Raw genomic sequence first — 17,179 nt, forward strand, 5'->3', positions numbered from 1 at the left:
AGGTTTGAAGAGAAAAAGTGCAAAGTCCTTAACTTGGGGAGGAACAACTCCAGTACATGCTGTGAGCCACTCAGATAGAAAAGCAGCTTGACAGAAAATGAATGGAGGAATTATGATGATAACCAAGGGTGAATATGAGCCAGAATTTGCCACAAATGCTAATGGTACCTTGGGCTGCATTAGGAAAAGTATTGCAAAAAGGCAGGAGAAGGTGTGCTTTCTGCTGTTTGGCAATCGTAAGTCTACATTTGGAGTACTATGCCCAGTTCTGCACTCTTTACTGCAAAAGGAGACATGGACATAAGTGTGGCAGATTAAAGAAGGGCTGCAGAGTTGCTTGAAGGGACTGGATCATGTATTCTAAAAGTTTTAGGACCATGGCTAGATTCCTGGGAACCCTGTTCTAGCAATTAACCACATATTCAGAGAATATCTATTTCCGAATATCTGATTTGAATTTCTCTTGACTCAGCTTTTAACCGTTCTTTCGTGTCCTATCACTGGCAACCAGAGAAAGAAGATTATCACTCCATCTCTATTGGGTCTTGTGAGGAAGTCGTAGACAATAAGAAGGTTGGCTCTGAATCTTCCCTAAGCTGAACAAACCAAGTATCCTCAGCTGCTCCTCTTAAATTATACACTACAATCCTTTCACCATCCTTGTGGCCATTCTCTGAACAGATTTTCATACTTGTATATCCCTTTCTTGGGAAGCCCAAGAGTGTGATTATAGCTAAGGATTCTATGACCTCACTTCAGGGAAAATGAGCAGCTGGTAAAATGAAAAGATTTGACCTTGGTAGCTACAGACCTATCAGTCTCACTTCGGTTCCCGGGAAGGTTATGGAACGGATAATCTTGGGAGCCATCATGGACCAGTTAAAGGTCTGCCAGGGGATCAGGCCCAGTCAGCGGGTTTACGAATGGAAGATCCTATTCGACAAACCTGATTTTGTTCCATGACAAGGTGACAAGTGGCTTAGTGGATGTAGGTAAGGCTGTCAATGTCGTCTGCCAGGACTTCAGTAAAACCTTTGACACTGTCCACCGCGACATCCCTGTGGAGAACCTGGATGCCCATGATTTGTATGGACATATGTTCCAGTGGGTGAAACACCAGCTGGATGGCCCAGAGAGTTGTGGTCAATGGAGTTAAATCTAGTCGATGGCCAGTCATGAGCGGCACCCCCCAGGGCTCAGTACTGGGACCACTTCTATTTAACATCTTTATTAATGATCTTGACAAGAGGATTGAATGCACCCTCGGTAAGTTTGCAGATGACATCAAATTGGGAGGGAGTGTTGATCCGCCTGAGGGGAGAAAGGCACTATGGAGTGACCTGGATAGACTGGATGAATATGCCAAGGTAAACTGTATGGGTTTCAATAGGACCAAGCGTTGGGTCCTGTATTTTGGTCACAACAACCCCAGGCAACCCTACAGGCTTGGGGACGAGTGACTGGAAAGCTGCCTGATGGAAAGGAACCTTGGTGTACTGATGGACACCCTGCTGAATATGAGCCAGTGGTGTGCCCAGGTAGCCGAGAAGGCCAGTGGCATTCTGGCTTGTATCAGGAATGGTGTGGTGAGCAGGACTAGGGAAGTCATCCTGCCCCTGTACTCAGTACTGGTGAGGCCTCACCCGAGTACTGTGTTTAGTTTTGGGCACCTCACTACTAGAAACTACTACTCTACTACTAGAAAGGACATTGAGGTGCTGGAGCACCTCACTACTAGAAACTACTACTCTACTACTAGAAAGGACATTGAGGTGCTGGAGCAGGTCCAAGGAAGGGCAACTAGGCTTGTGAAAGGCTTGGAGAATATGGCCTATGAGGAGTGACTGCAGGAACTGGTGTTGTTTAGTATGCGGAAGAGGAAGCTGAGGGGAGACCATTTTTCTCTCTTCCAATATCCCAAAGGTGCTTACAACAAGAGTCGGGGTTACTCTCTTCTCACTGGTGACAGGTGACAGGATAAGGGGAAATGGCCTTAAGTTGCGCCAGGGTGAGTTTGGGTTGGATATCAGGAAACACAAAGAGATAGTCTTCATATTTCATTAGAGATCAATTTCCTGAAGTAGGAAAAAATAAAAAAGTAAAAAGAAGAAGAAGAAAAGAATGTGAATGCTTTCATCATTCACATCTATTACTCTAGGAAAGGATGCTGTGAAACTCTCACTTATCATATACTAAAAGCCAGTATGATAATTCATATTGATTTTCCAATTTTAAATCAGTGTACATGGATTTATTCCTAAAAAATACTTATGTATCGCAACAAATATAGTAACATCAAATATTACAAGGATCCATCCAAATTCTTTTGTTGTTTGCTAAATCTTTATATTGAAACTTTTTCTGTGATTTGTTCTTTTTTTTTTTTTAAATAAAGTCTGAGTTCAGTCTGTTTGTCCTTGAATCTATCATAGTTTATTTGAGGATTTCTTTCTCTTTACTTCCTTTTTCTGCCATGGCCAAAACTCAGAAGTTTGGGACTTTCTTTGACCTGGATATAAATAGTGAAGATCACTGACCTGCAGTCTGCTCTTCTCTCTTTATCAACATTTAATGGAAAAGAGAGAGGGAATGGGGAAATGCATGCTGTTAGCTATTATCTTTACAAATGACTTGCTAGCCTTTTATTTGTCTTCTCATGCTTCAAACACTCAGAGGATATTTTCAGAATTTCACTAGATGAAGGTTCAATTCTGAGATGACTTGACAAGCTGTATCTTCCTTAAGAGATTTTGACATGATATTAAGCCATAGTTACAAGCCAATACTTGAATGTGGAGCCCTGGGGAAATCTTTCAAAAGTGGAACACAACATTTACAGCAGGAGGCAGGTGTCTGCACCACTGAAGCAAACAGTAATATGATATATTTAGTATCAAAAATGGAAGCAAAACTACTGCTTCTTTACCACTGGGGACAATGGAAGAGGTTGAATGAGAAAAAAAGCATCCTTTTCAGCCCTGGAGAATTTTAATTTACTGACAGAATGAAATATAGTCTCATCACGGCAGGTGTAGCAAGTGCCAGGTGCTGTTCACAATATTGTCTTTGAATTTATGTGTTTTTGTAGCACCAAGAGGATGTGAAGCAGCTGCACTGGCCATGTGGAGAGAAAGCAAAGAGCTTTTAATTAGCAATAAGAGGGCTGTTAATTTCTTTTAGGAGTCGTCTTTGCTCTGCACCCGTATCAGAATCTCAGCAGGAGCTCTGTGCAGATCCAAACATACAAAGAAAATCAAGTAAGCCATGTGTTACAGCAGATTTAACACAGAAGTGAAACAGGGGTCTGGTTTTCAACTAAAGACATTCGACAATTTTGATTGTCAAATTGAGAAAAAAGATTCACAGTTTAGATAAAGTGTAAAAAGATTTTAAAATCTTGGTCAAATCCCTTGCCCAAGTGATTTGTAAATATAAAATTCAGAAAACACAATACAAAATCTGGCAGTTCTGTAATGGGATTCCTGCTGAAATCTAATATAGCAATCTGGACTGAGGTAAACAATGGGAAATAAACACTGAGGTAAATCGTAGTCTGAGAAATTCTACAGAAGGCTGAGTCAGTGATATTAAAACCTCTGAAAAAAATGTTAGTTTCAGCTTGGAGAGTTTAACAGTATATAAATCTGAAATAAATCTGTGTCATGGTTTTCTGATTATTAGTTATTGGTATTCCACATCATAACATCATGTTGTGCACTGGGAGTTTAACTGTTAGTGCTTAAGTTCTGGGAACCTGTCCGGAAGAGAAGAACTACATTCCCCAGGGAACTTTGTGGTCAGAGAGAAAATACAACTCCTGGCAAGGTCACCTGATGCGCTCTTCTTCGTCTGCTCTTCTTTGTCAGTTCTCCTCCTGTCTCCCTGCTGCTCAGCGGGACTGCGCATCTCACCTCAGCGTTGTAGTGAGGCCTATCCACCTTTCAGACATTCTCTCATTATATTTGATTTATTAGCTTCAATTCTAATTATATTGTATTATGGTGTATTATCTTGCATTCCAATACTATATTTAGTAAATTAGTTTGTTTCTCCTCAGATCGTTGCCGCTGTTTTTAAGTTGGGGTCCCCTGTTCCCTTTTTTCCAGAGGCGAGGATTTTGTGAAATCCCTTCGCCCTGCTAGTCATGGAACCGGGCTGGACCAGCCCGTAAATTGTTGACTATCTGGCACCTAGTACTGACATGATCCAGTCTCTTTGGACAAAGCACCGACTACTGCCCACTGGAGTCAGAAGAAACTCATTATTTAACATTTTGTCAATTTTAAAATGTTAAAAAAAAAAAGTATATTTTTTCTGATGTATCATTTATGTTTATGCTGAAGGCTTAAAGTAGCACATGAGAGACATGAGTGATGAACCCATTCCTAATTTAGGGACTTTCTAATCTGGCTCGAATTCTGAGAAGTTATTCCTACTCCTACTGAGATAAATGGAAAAATTCACACAAACTTATCTTTTAAGTGAAACCTTTCCTGTTCAAAAGTTTTTGACCAGAAAGGAAGATTGTCAGTACTTCATGTTGAAATTAATTAGATAACCAATTAAGCTATTAAAATGTCTGAAAACAAACATGGAATCAAAATGCATGTTTCCATGGAAAATCAACATATAATTAAGGGAAAACTGAAATTTGTAAGCATTTCTTTCCACACTTGAAATCTGAGGGTGGAGAGAGCATTTCTCTTAGAACATGATTTATAATATTCTCATGTTTTGGAAGCTAGTAATCAGTCCACAAATTGGTCATTAAAACTCATACCTATCTCTATATGTTATTATACTTCATACTGTACAACATGTTATTGGATAGTATAAAAGGAGAATAAAAAGTATAAAACAGTTATGAATGTGTAAGTAGTCTAACATGAAAACTAACATGAAACTTCCAGGTACTTCAGTATGTCTGCTGCTTAGTAAATACTTTTATGCTCAGCAGATTCTGTTTGAAAACCAAAGTACTTGATTCTTAGAATGTATGACTCTATACAGAAGATCCACGTTTAATATTTTCTCAGGTTCCCATTCCTAAATGAGAATAACTAATAGGTATTTCTTTGTGTGGTATAAAAGACTGTTCCAGTGCAGAAAGTTAAACTTGTTCATGAGTTTTTTGCAGAGTAGGGAGCTAAACATTAAATTTATGCAAATAAGAATGTTATATTAGGTCAGGACAAAAGCTTTTAATTTAATCTTTAATAATTCAGCAGCAATTAGCATACTTAATTTATGGTGACACAAAAATGTAAGTGGAGAATAACTGATCCCCATGGACACCCTTACAAGATATGACAGGAGTTTAATAAATGACTTTGTCAAGTCAAATGTCCATCTGTCTTCACACTTACCTAGCACATATTAAGTTTAGCCTATTTTTTAATACATGAAATTAATGTGATTTCAAGTATTGATTTTAAACTTTATTAAATATATAATTATAGCTAGATCAGGGTTAATTAGACTGTCCTCTGATGTGATGCTTAAAATGGGCTTTATACCATTAGTGAAAATAAACAGAAAGGTACAACTTTAGCCACTATATATTTTCATGTTGTTCTGAGACATCAAACAAAGTATTATATAATTACTTATGGACTCATATTTTTAACAAATCCAAGTTTATTAGGTTTTATAAGTAGGAATTACACATGTAATAATGTATCTAGTTATGGACTTGTTCTGAACAAGAATGTGTTATGGTTTTGTTCCTTGACATCTGTTTTAATATGCTGTGTTCAGGATTATGTTTTTCATTGGTGCTGAAAGAATTAACATCATGTTTAGTAGAAAACATAGAGAGATTTGATTCAAAGAAGCCTGTTTGCTTTGTGCTACTCCATACAGACACTTGATTCATTTCTTCCTAGATGCTTTTATTTGGGCAGCTGCAAGTATAACATCACATTCCATCTAAAGAGAATAAGCATTTTGAAAGATTGAAAACAAAGAGTTAATTATGCATGCACTTAGTGGCGAGAAAGTCTGTGAATCTGGGCAGTAAGAGCACTACAAAACCTGAATTAACGTGATCATTTCTAACCGCAGAGAACAACGTTGATATAAATCAAGATGTACAAAAGTTGAGCTAAGACACAAGTTCTGTGAAGGATATTTTCTCCATTATGAAGTAAACAAAATAGGAAAATACAGGTGTTACTGAATCTTCATGTGTGGCAAACCAAGGCATGCTGAAATGTTGGCTGCTAAAATAACTTTAAACAACAGCAATATGTACTGTTTTAATATTTTGTTTGCACAGGAAAGGAACACAAACTCATGAAGAAACCAATATTTTAATGCTGTGTTATATCATTAATTTCTGCAACTTCCATGATTTCTGATCAGACCATATTGCATGATTGTCTCATCTTTGAACTTCCAGAGAATGTAATTCAGAAAAATGTTTGATTTTTGTCTTAACTGTTGAGTTAGTATAACAACATTCCAAATATGTTAACTGTATTGTGAATTTCAGATGAATTCTCTGTGTCACACCGAAAATAATCACTGCAATTCATGAAATCAAAGAAGAGGGAATTCACACTATAAGTATTATCTGACAAGTGGAAAAAAAAAATAAAGTTCAGACTGAAAAATAGCATCAGCAGTCTGCATAAAAATATGTAAGTGTTGAACAGCATTTCTGCAGTTGCCAATTCTTTAAAACCCAAAAGTGTTAGTAAACAAGACAATTCTAAAATTCTGCATGTGTTTTCAATGTGCAGTTTAGACTTGTCTTCTTAAAACTAGTGTATCTTACAGGGAGATTACATTGTGACTCCTGCATCACCTTTACTTCACTTGGTGAAGCACAGTATGAAAGTCCAAGTCAATAGTTCTAATAGGAGCTATGACTAAATAATGAAATTTTCAGGTTGCTCTTCTCTCAGTTTGCCCATCTTCTTATGATTACCATATTTAGCTCGGACTGGCTGCTTATGACACTGTATCTCAGAATGTACCATATGCCTTGACAACTTTCACTCTGATACACTGTGATACAAGCAGGATTTTTAATATACATATTTTTATTTTTTTATAATTATTCTCATGCTCCTGGGTATTACAAGAGCTTGCATTTGACAGAAGCTATAGTGTCAGACAAAACTGAAATCCTTCAACAACTGAAGGACAGTTGGAGGCTACCAAGATCAGCAGGAGTGTGAAGAGCTTTCTCTTAGAGGAGATGCTAGGTAACCCAAATTTCTGATTCACTCAGAAAGCTAAGTGATACAGAAATAGCTATTCAGGATATATCACTGAACACTGAAGTATTCATCTCTTTCCCATTGTATTAGATAGAGGGCCCTCCATTAGTTTATTACAGATGTTTTATCATTAAACATCAAATGAAAACTAATTTAAAATAATGAATAAGAGGATATGAATTTTTCACTTAGAAGTGATCTGAATTCAGTCTAACACTGTAGAAACTGATGTTTTCTGATAGAGACTACTAAAGTGGTAACAGTCCCTAAAAAGGCTCAGCTTCATTCCTCTGGCATTCACTGGCACTATTCAAGGGGAAAGAAAAGACTGATTACTGAAACATGTGGAATTGGCTAAAAAGTACCTATTTTTAATATTTAATGCTGGTACTTAGGAAAACATAACTCATTAATACTGCTACAGCTGAAAAAGCTAGTTTACTTCATATTTTTTGTGCATTTTGAAAAATTTGTAAGGAAAAAAGAGTAAATGAAAGCTTTCTCAAATAAGATTTGCTCATACACCATTCTTTACTCTCTCTCTTTTTCTTTTCACAGTTTCCTTGACTTTTTTTTGTCTATTCCTAAGGATAAGCCTCTAGTCTCTAGTAGAAGAAATACCATCAAGGAAAGCCTTTGCAAAGTTTCTCAGTGATGCAAAAATACCTCAGCTAACAAAACAACCAAAACATTCTTTGATAAGCTTTCCTCAAAACACATTCCATGCAACAGAGCAATACTTTCATGCCCTTGCTTTTCTCCAGTGTTTTTGTTGTTTTGTTTTGTTTTTTTCACTCCCTAAATCTTTTTTTCTTTTCTTTTCCTTTTCATGTCCTAAATCAAATATTTCTGAAAATAATGATCGTGCAAACAACTTTCTCTAGAGAAACCATTTACAACTGCAGAGTGGTCTGTTGAAGTCATTTGATATTATACCAGTGCATAGCCAACAAGAAAATTCTTTAGACTTCCATATTTCATAGCAAAACCTTCTGTTTCTTCAAAAATTATCTAGGTATTTGATGGGATATGACAGTATTATATAATGTTTTGTAAATTCAATAAAGCATTCAAACCTTATTTTGGATTTAAATGTTCTCTGATTAATTGTAATACAATGCAAGATGATTATTTATCTAATCTTTTATTCTGTAACTAATTAAATATGAAAACCAAAACTCTGAAGTCTATGAGAAGGATGGATTTTGGTCAGTGTAGCCATATACAATGTTGAATGTTATGATTATAAATAAAGAAGGTAAAGATGATAAATAATATTTCTTAGCATATGAGACCTAAGTACCATTTAAGTATTCAGAACATTTAATTCTGGAACTTGCATAAATTAATAGGTTAACAAGTTACTGTATATCAGCTGAGATACAGAAACTACTTATGAAAGAACTTAGGATGCAGCAAACACAAAATGATGCAAATTAACCTGTATCTGTCACTTTGTCAGGGACAGAGTTTTAAACAAATTTTACCTCATATTTTAGGAGATAAGAGCCATGAATGTTTGCCTATCATGTGGATTTAATGACACAAAGAATCATAGAATCATAATAACTTGAAACATACGCATAGAAACATATTAAATTGATGAACTGCAAAAAGTTTTGTTTGGATCCTCCATCAAGGTTAAGCCCTCAGAAACCCTATGAAAGTATCAAAGAGAAATTTACAGTAACTGATTTTGTGCAGTAGAGATTTAATAATTTGTCAAATATTCAGTACTTTTCGTTTTTGTTTTCCCAACTTAAATAGCTGGATAATATGTAGAAAATGGCAGATGCACATACACATCTGAATTTTCCCTGTACTCACAAAGCATATCTTTAAATTCTCCTAATTGTTCTGCTCTTTCTAATCCCTGAGTTCTGTAAATGATGATGTGTATCTACTATCTGCATTCTTTCCAATGTAACAAAAAATCCTCGTTTCACTGATGACACAAGAAGTCTTCAAATTAACTGTCATATTCTTCTAGTGTTTGTGAATTGGAACCTAATGGAGTAACTCCAGTGAGGTTGAGGACCCTTTAGAGTGAATTACGTACCATACAGTACTGTTAGGAATGAAGGAAAATAACGCACTTACCTGACATTTCTTTTTCTTTTTCTTTTTTAAATTGACAATCATAGATACAAACAAAGAAACAGATAAAAAAAGTTGTCCCCTAAATTGAATATCCATGTTTACAAGCTATTCAAATGTATGCTTGAAGCTATTAACTTGAACAGCGCCACATGATCAATGGAACCTCTCATCCAACATTAATACCCTTTATTTACCAAATACATAAAATACTTCTAGAAGGAAAATAAAGTCCCATTTTTCCGTTTTCCTAATATGTAAGTATGCATGTATATACGTCTGTATATGCATACAAATGATTTAATACATACAGTACATATGCAGCAATGGTTGAACTTCGTGATCTTAGAGATGTTTTGCAACCTAAACGATTCTTTGATTCTATGATATACATACAAATATATAAACGTACATTCTTGTATATACATATGTATTTGGAAATTACATATGTTTTCTAATATTTACCTTAATATAGATGGATTAACACTTTATAAGATGAGATATATGGTGAATATATTGGTACAAAGTTTGCTGCCCAATCAAATTTACCATGTGTTCTGTACTAGATTCAAGTGATGATAACTCTGCAATAAAGATAAGATCTGAAACAAATCTGAAAGTTATATGATTTACATCTGAGCTGATCTCCTTATACTCCACTTGCAACAACAACAAAAAAAAAATAAGAAAAAAGTTCCACAAGATGATACTTCTGATCTGTTTTAGATGTTTGTCTCAAAATAACATAAACCATCCTGTTGAAGTGACTATTTCTTTTCCTAATCTTCTCAACTAAGCAGCTTGGTAGCAGATGACTAATTTGACATCCAAATTTAAATTACTTAACAACATCCATAAGAGTTAAAATACAGTCATGAGAAAATTTAATTTACCCTGAAAAATCAGTTCATGAAATTCTATAACTCCATTCAGCAGCTGAAGCATAGACATCTTGTGCCTTCTGAGTTTCATCACTGATACCTCTGTGAACCAAATCAGAAGTGCATGTCTCCTGTGCATTTTGTGTGTTATATAACAGTTTTCTTCAGAATTATGGGACAGATTGTCATCTCATTGTCTTGGAAAATTGATTCACTCTGGATTTCCAACTGTTAATGTACAGGTACATGCTAATAATTAATATTTGTGTGATATATTTTAAAGATTATGGTTTTCCTGGGAAAATACTGTAAATGTTACAGGGAATAATTTAATCTATGATCCTTCTTGTATGTCATAAATAATGCTTTCTAAGGAGCTCAGAGTCAAAAGTGAGTTTAAAGTAGAAGATACAGAACTCCAGAAATGGATTGTTCTCCAATAGTACTATGTACACTAATTGCCCAGATTGCCAAAATGTATTTTGTTACTGTAATCTGTTTCTATATTCCTTCTTTCTAATATTTACACTGTTAAGAGCTTCAGAGATGTGTATAATTATTCCCTGTGAAAATAATCAAGACAATTAGTGAATTAATGTACTTACTTGAAAAAATGCAAAGAATGCCCTGAAAAATGCTGCTCTAAAAATTCTATTCTGATTTTAAATGTAAATAACATATAGCAGGCTTAATTCTGCTTACTTTGAAATCCATGGGTGCTTTGCGATTAAATTAGACAAAAACAGAATCTGGTTCAATACGAATATTTAAGCAATATATTGAAAGGTAAAAGACATTGCACTTCAGAAACTGCCATGGTTTTATGATTTTTGGTTATTGGTATTCCGCATCATAACATCACGCAGTGCACTGGGAGTTAAAGTGTTAATGCTCCAGTTCCGGGTACATGTTCCAGAAGAGAAGAACTACATTTTCCAGAAGACTATTTGCTGTGCTATTATCATTTCTGCTCAGGGGGAACAGATATAAGGCCTTGGTAGGTCATCCCTCTTTTTGATCATCAGCCTCTCCTCATTGCTGCTTGTCCTGGCCACACACATCGCCTCAGCACTAGCATAAAGCCTACAGCTTTCAGATACTCTCTCTCATTACATTTGATTTATTAGCTTCAATTCTAATTATATTGTATTGTAGTGTGTTATCTTGTATTTTGATACTATATTTAGTAAATTAGTCTGCTTCTCCTCAGATCACTGCCACTGTTTTTAATTATTCTGAGACCGCTGCTTCCCTTTTCCAGAGGTATGGATTTGTGAAATCCTTCTGCCCTGCTAGTCATGGAACCAGGCCAAACCAGCCTGTAAGCTGTTGACAGAGTAATAATACTCCGGCATTTCTAAAGAATTAAAAATGGACCAAACGGAAAGAAGGAAGGAAAAAGAAAAGACTACTTAATTTAACTTAAATCGGTTTTCTTACTTTAAAATGTCATTTTTGCATGTTAGCGTTATTGGTCTTAATTTGCTTTTTACATAAAAACATATAGCTATTTTCATTTTCTGAAAATTTGGAGATCAATCATCAGATTTTTTTCAGAATTAATTTTTATTGAATTAATTCCATTGCATTCTTGAAGCAAGAAGATGTATGGACACCTTTTACTTCCTGAGCATGTTAATCATGTTCTGAGCGCGAAGAGATCTAAGGATGGACATCAATCAAATCCCTCTAATTTCAAAAAAATCAATGGACAGTGTGCTGCCTTTGAATACTCTACAGTCTGGCGCTCTCCTAGATGTTTATTTCAACACTCTTTCTCTTTTTTTTCTTTTTCTCCTATATTTTCTCTGAAAAGTACATGTTTTCTGAATTCAAGAGTTGGTTTCATTTCTCATGTCTGTTTTCTGTCAATTTTTTAGTGTGTTTTCTTTTTCTCATTTTCATTGTCTCATTTCTGGCTTTAATTTTGCTAATTGCAACTGGAATGGCTTTTCATAAGTTATAAGTAAAAGTTGGTTATACATGTTTCTCAGATCTTCTAATTTTAATTACATTTTAAATTACACTTTAAAAGCCATTTTCCAAAATCTGTTAACGTGAATGACTAATGTTGAAGAAGACACAGTTAATACTAATCCGAAGCAATCACACATTTAGCTGCCTTGTCAATAATGTTTTTAAAAAGCAAACAAACAAACAAAAAATAACAGAACAAATCATTTTCTGAAAACAAATCTTACTTATACAATTATAAAACAGCTTTAATGATATGTGTGAGCACACGTTGTTGCAAAGAACAGAGCTTTGGTCTTGTTTCAAAGTTTGTCTTTGGAATAAGCATATAATACTAAACTATATAACAGTATGAAGAGAATATCAAGGTAATAAAGTATTCTCTTAAGATGTTTGGTTATTTAGCATAAAACCACTCAAATACATAAATATACATTCATTAAAGTAATGTTGCTTTTGTGATTAAGAAGTCATTTTCCCTATATTTACAGTTCTGTATTAAATAACCATGCAACTTACAAATTGGAATTTTCTTCCACAGTGATATCAAAGTTTTATCATCTAAAATTTGTTGCAAATGTAGGGACCTATAAGATAGTTTCCAACAGAATATGTATATATATATATTTATTTTGTTAGGGAAATAAAGCCATATTTAAAACAGGTGGGTTGTTTTCCTCTAAGAAATACTGCTTTTCTTCTGACATAGATTTATACTGTACAAACAGTATGTGCTAGAGTGTTGAAATATGCCAAGAAAAATGTCCTCAGTCCCAGCAGGATTTCAATTTATAAAGCCTATCTGATCCTTCTGATCTTCCTCACCCTCCTGCATTCAGATACGTACACACAGAAGCACACGCAAACATACATAGCATAGGCAACTATATTTGTTTGTTCTTGTTCAAAATAGTATGCTTGTCTTTTTTTTCCATTAAGCTGTCAACTATTTAATGATGGTCTAGTAAGTGATGTGAAATGTTTCGTAGTGTTCTGTCAATTAGTCAGCATTAACAACACACATAATCTAGAATGCAAAAAATTCTTTTTAAAATTTATAATAATTTTAGATTGTTATAATCTGTGTTTCCTTACTCCAAAAACAGACTATTTAATTTTATACCAGGGATCAAACTATACAAAATATAAAAAAAAAAAAAAATTGTATGGATATGCACCCTTAAAAATCACATTTGTCATTTCCTATATTTGCCAACATTAAATGTCATTCATAGAACAGTCATCTATGTAGTTATTGTCAAAGCAGTGATGAAAAAGAAGAAAAAGAAGGTAAAGAAGAAGATAGCAAGGTGACTTTGTCTTCCTTTAGATGCTGCAGTTCCAGTTCTCCAAATCAAATTGTGTAGGGATTTCATAATAGCAGACCAAAAAGTCTTATCACTTTTCTGTTCATATCAACAGTTTTTGGGAATTGACTGGTTGCTTGTTACACATTTTTGCTATTACTATACAATACAATGTCTTTTGTATTTTACATAAATGCTTATTATGTTTTTTCCCATCCTGTATTTATTTTTATTTTTACTTCATTTTTATTTTTATTTTTATTTTTATTTTTATTTTTATTTTTATTTTTATTTGCGCTTTCTTATTATTCTTGAATTACTAAATCTCATGAGATTTCCTTCTTATAAAGTAATCAGCACAGAATGTGGTCTTTAACATTTCTTTTGCAAAATAAAAAGGTCCTATATATCTTTATAATAATGATAATATTAGAAAAAAGAATTAAATATACTATGTATATTTAATATACTATGTATACTATGTATATAACTGCTGTCTTGATTACAGTTTTAATTACATCACAAGGAAGAAGTACTTTACATCCTTTTAGTGCTTGTTATCTGTGATAACACTGTAGACATAAAATGAAAAGGAACAAAAATAACAACAGAAGTTGTCATGATTACACTACTTTATCAGCAAATGTTTTTTTTTTCGGTTGTTTTTGTTTGTTTTCTATTTGAAAGGGTTTATTCCACAGTCCTGTTATTTGTTTTGACCTTTTTCTGTTTTCTGGCTTGTTTAACTTACTTTGTTCTTAGGTTTTATTTTTCTACCGTCCCTGCTTCTATGCCATTTTTATATTTGTTTCTGTCACCTCTTGCCTCCTGTTATTGTAACCTTGTCCATTCCACCTTGCCAACATAATCATTCTGTACAGAGGTTCTTCATATTTCTCCAGTGCCTTCCTCTAATTTTTCTACATAAAGGTAAAGCTTTTGTTCAGTGTATCTAGGATCTGCTGAAAACACTCATTCTTTTATTTGTATTTTGTCTTAGAAGAATAATTTTCCTCTTTGATTTCCTTCTCCTATATTTTCTCTGTGTACTTCGCTAGTTAGCAACCATGACTAGTCAACAAGACTATTTTAGTATAAGTAGTGTAAGTTCTCCTGAACATCTTCAGTCTCTATGGATTCAGGAATAATAATACAGAGCTTTTTCTATAGGTGTCTAGCATTCCAAATTGTTAGACATGCTTAGATCACAGATTACTTCAGAGCACTGAGTTAAATTAAAATGTTTCACAAGAGTGAACATTCACAATCTAGTATTCTGTGTACTTTGTGCAAAGATGGAATTCATGGAATGGGATTCAGTTGCCTAAACATGAAATTTGAGAGCTAGTTGAAGTTTTCTATAGTACGAAGGCCAGATTCCTTTCAGCAGTGTGTGGCGATAGAACAAGAGGAAATGGCCACAAACTGCAGCATAGGAAGTTCTGCACAAATGAGTGTAAGAACTTCTTCACAATAAGGGTGACTGAGCACTGGAACAGGCTGCCCAGAGAGGTTGCAGAGTCTCCTTCTCTGGAGACGATCAAGATCTACCTGGAAGTCTACCTGTGTAACCTGGTCTAGGAAGCCTGCTTTAGCAAGGGGGTTGTTGGACTATATGATCTCTAGAGGTCCCTTCCAGCTCCTACAATTCTGTATCTGTCTCAACATTGCACAAGAGCACCACTCTCACAGAATCACAGAATCACAGAATTGTAGGGGTTGGAAGGGACCTCCAGAGATCATCGTGTCCAACCCCCCTGCCAAAGCAGGTTCCCTACACCAGGTCGCACAGGGAGGCATCCAGGCAGGTCTTGAATATCTCCAGAGAAGGAGACTCCACAGCCTCCCTGGGCAGCCTGTTCCAGTGCTCCGTCACCCTCACTGTAAAGAAGTTCTTGCGCGTATTTGTGTGGAACTTCCTATGCTGCAGTTTCTGGCCGTTTTCCCTTGTCCTGTCTCCACTCACCACTGAAAAGATTCCGTCCTCGCCATTCTGCCCCCCACACCTTAGATATTTATAGACCTGGATCAGGTCCCCTCTCAGTCTTCTTTTCTCAAGGCTGAACAGACCCAGTTCACTCAGCCTTTCTTCATAAGGAGAGATGCTCCAGGCCCTTCACCATCTTCGTGGCCCTCCGCTGGACTCTTTCCAAGAGATCCCTGTCTTTTTTGTACTGGGGAGCCCAGAACTGGACGCAGTACTCCAGATGAGGCTTTACCAGGGCAGAGTAGAGGGGGAGGATCACCTCCCTCGACCTGCTGGCCACTCTCTTTTTAATGCACCCCAGGATGCCATTGGCCCTCTTGGCCACAAGGGCACACTGCTGGCTCATGGCCAACCTGTCGTCCACCAGGACACCCAGGTCCCTCTCCGCAACACATCTCCTTTAACATATCTCCAAATGATTGTCTCAGACCTCTACTAGGGCATCTCAAACTACACCAGAAACCTTTCTTGAAAGAAGAGATTAATCCTTCTAAGAAGAGATTAATCCTTCTAATCCTTCATGTTGTGTACTGAAATGGTGCTGTGCAGGCATTGAGCAGTGTGCAAACTCCCTCAGAAATCAGTGGAAATATATTAATTATTTTATATGAAGACCTGTGAGTTATTTAAGTTGTCCAAATGTGGAGACATAAGCTTCTCAGCAGTTTTCATGGCCTCACAGACCGTGTTAGCAGGAGACTTCATCTATATAGTGCCAGAGAGTTCCATTGATATCAGTATCTGCAGACAGAGGTGTACAAGGATATAGAATCCTTGTATGGTGTGAGCTGTAAACTTGGATCTAAACTGTCTACAATTGTAATTTTGAGTTCTTCTTCTGCTTGTTGATGTGATTGCCTTTCTAAAATATGTAATAAACTAAAATGTGTAGCAGACTTATTGAGGGTGCATTCAATCCCCTTGTCCATATCATCAATAAAGACCCTTTTCCTCTGTGTGGCTTTCCAGCCACTCTGATCCAAGTTTGTAGCAATGCACTCAGTTGTTGCAACCAAAATGCTCCTTAGGAACATGATCTAATTTCTAAACATAGTCCTATCCTTCAAGGAAGAGCAAAATGTAATTGTGCACAAAATCTTTTCTAACGTAATGCCTCAAAGTCAAGCAAGAAGCTTCTGTAATATCTCAGAGGGCTCACTTTTTTCAGCACCCAATCCTTTTCTCACTCCACCCACTCAATGTGCTGAACAGGATCAAGAAAGTTGATCATGGATCAAGATAAGAACAAGGAAATAATTTAACAGTTACCAACATAGGCAAAACAGACTGAGACTGGGGAAAATTAATTTCATTTGTTGACCGTTAAAAAGAGAGTAGAATGATGAAAACCAAGCACAAAATTAAAAACTTTTCCTACACATTTACACCCCTCTTCCCAGGCTCAACTTTACTATGCATTTCCCAACTTCTTTGCTTTCTCCACCATACAGAATGGCACAGCAACAAAAAGGGGAGGAGCCCAAACAAGGTGTTTGTTCCCCAGCTGTTTTTAATTTGGGATACTGTGACCATTCTGCCCCTGTGTACTCCTCTAGGAATGCAGAGGTGGGCCTTTGATGGGCAGATGGCTGTCCTGTGATGACCAGCTTGTGAAACCCATTGTATCATGTATACATACAAACTATGAAAAGGCTACTTTTTTAAAAAACCTGAATGACAATTTGGCTGATGACATGAAGTAATAGT

The sequence above is a fragment of the Tetrao urogallus genome (assembly GCF_951394365.1).
Source record: "Tetrao urogallus genome assembly, chromosome: 1".
NCBI classification, from domain to species: Eukaryota; Metazoa; Chordata; class Aves; order Galliformes; family Phasianidae; genus Tetrao; species Tetrao urogallus.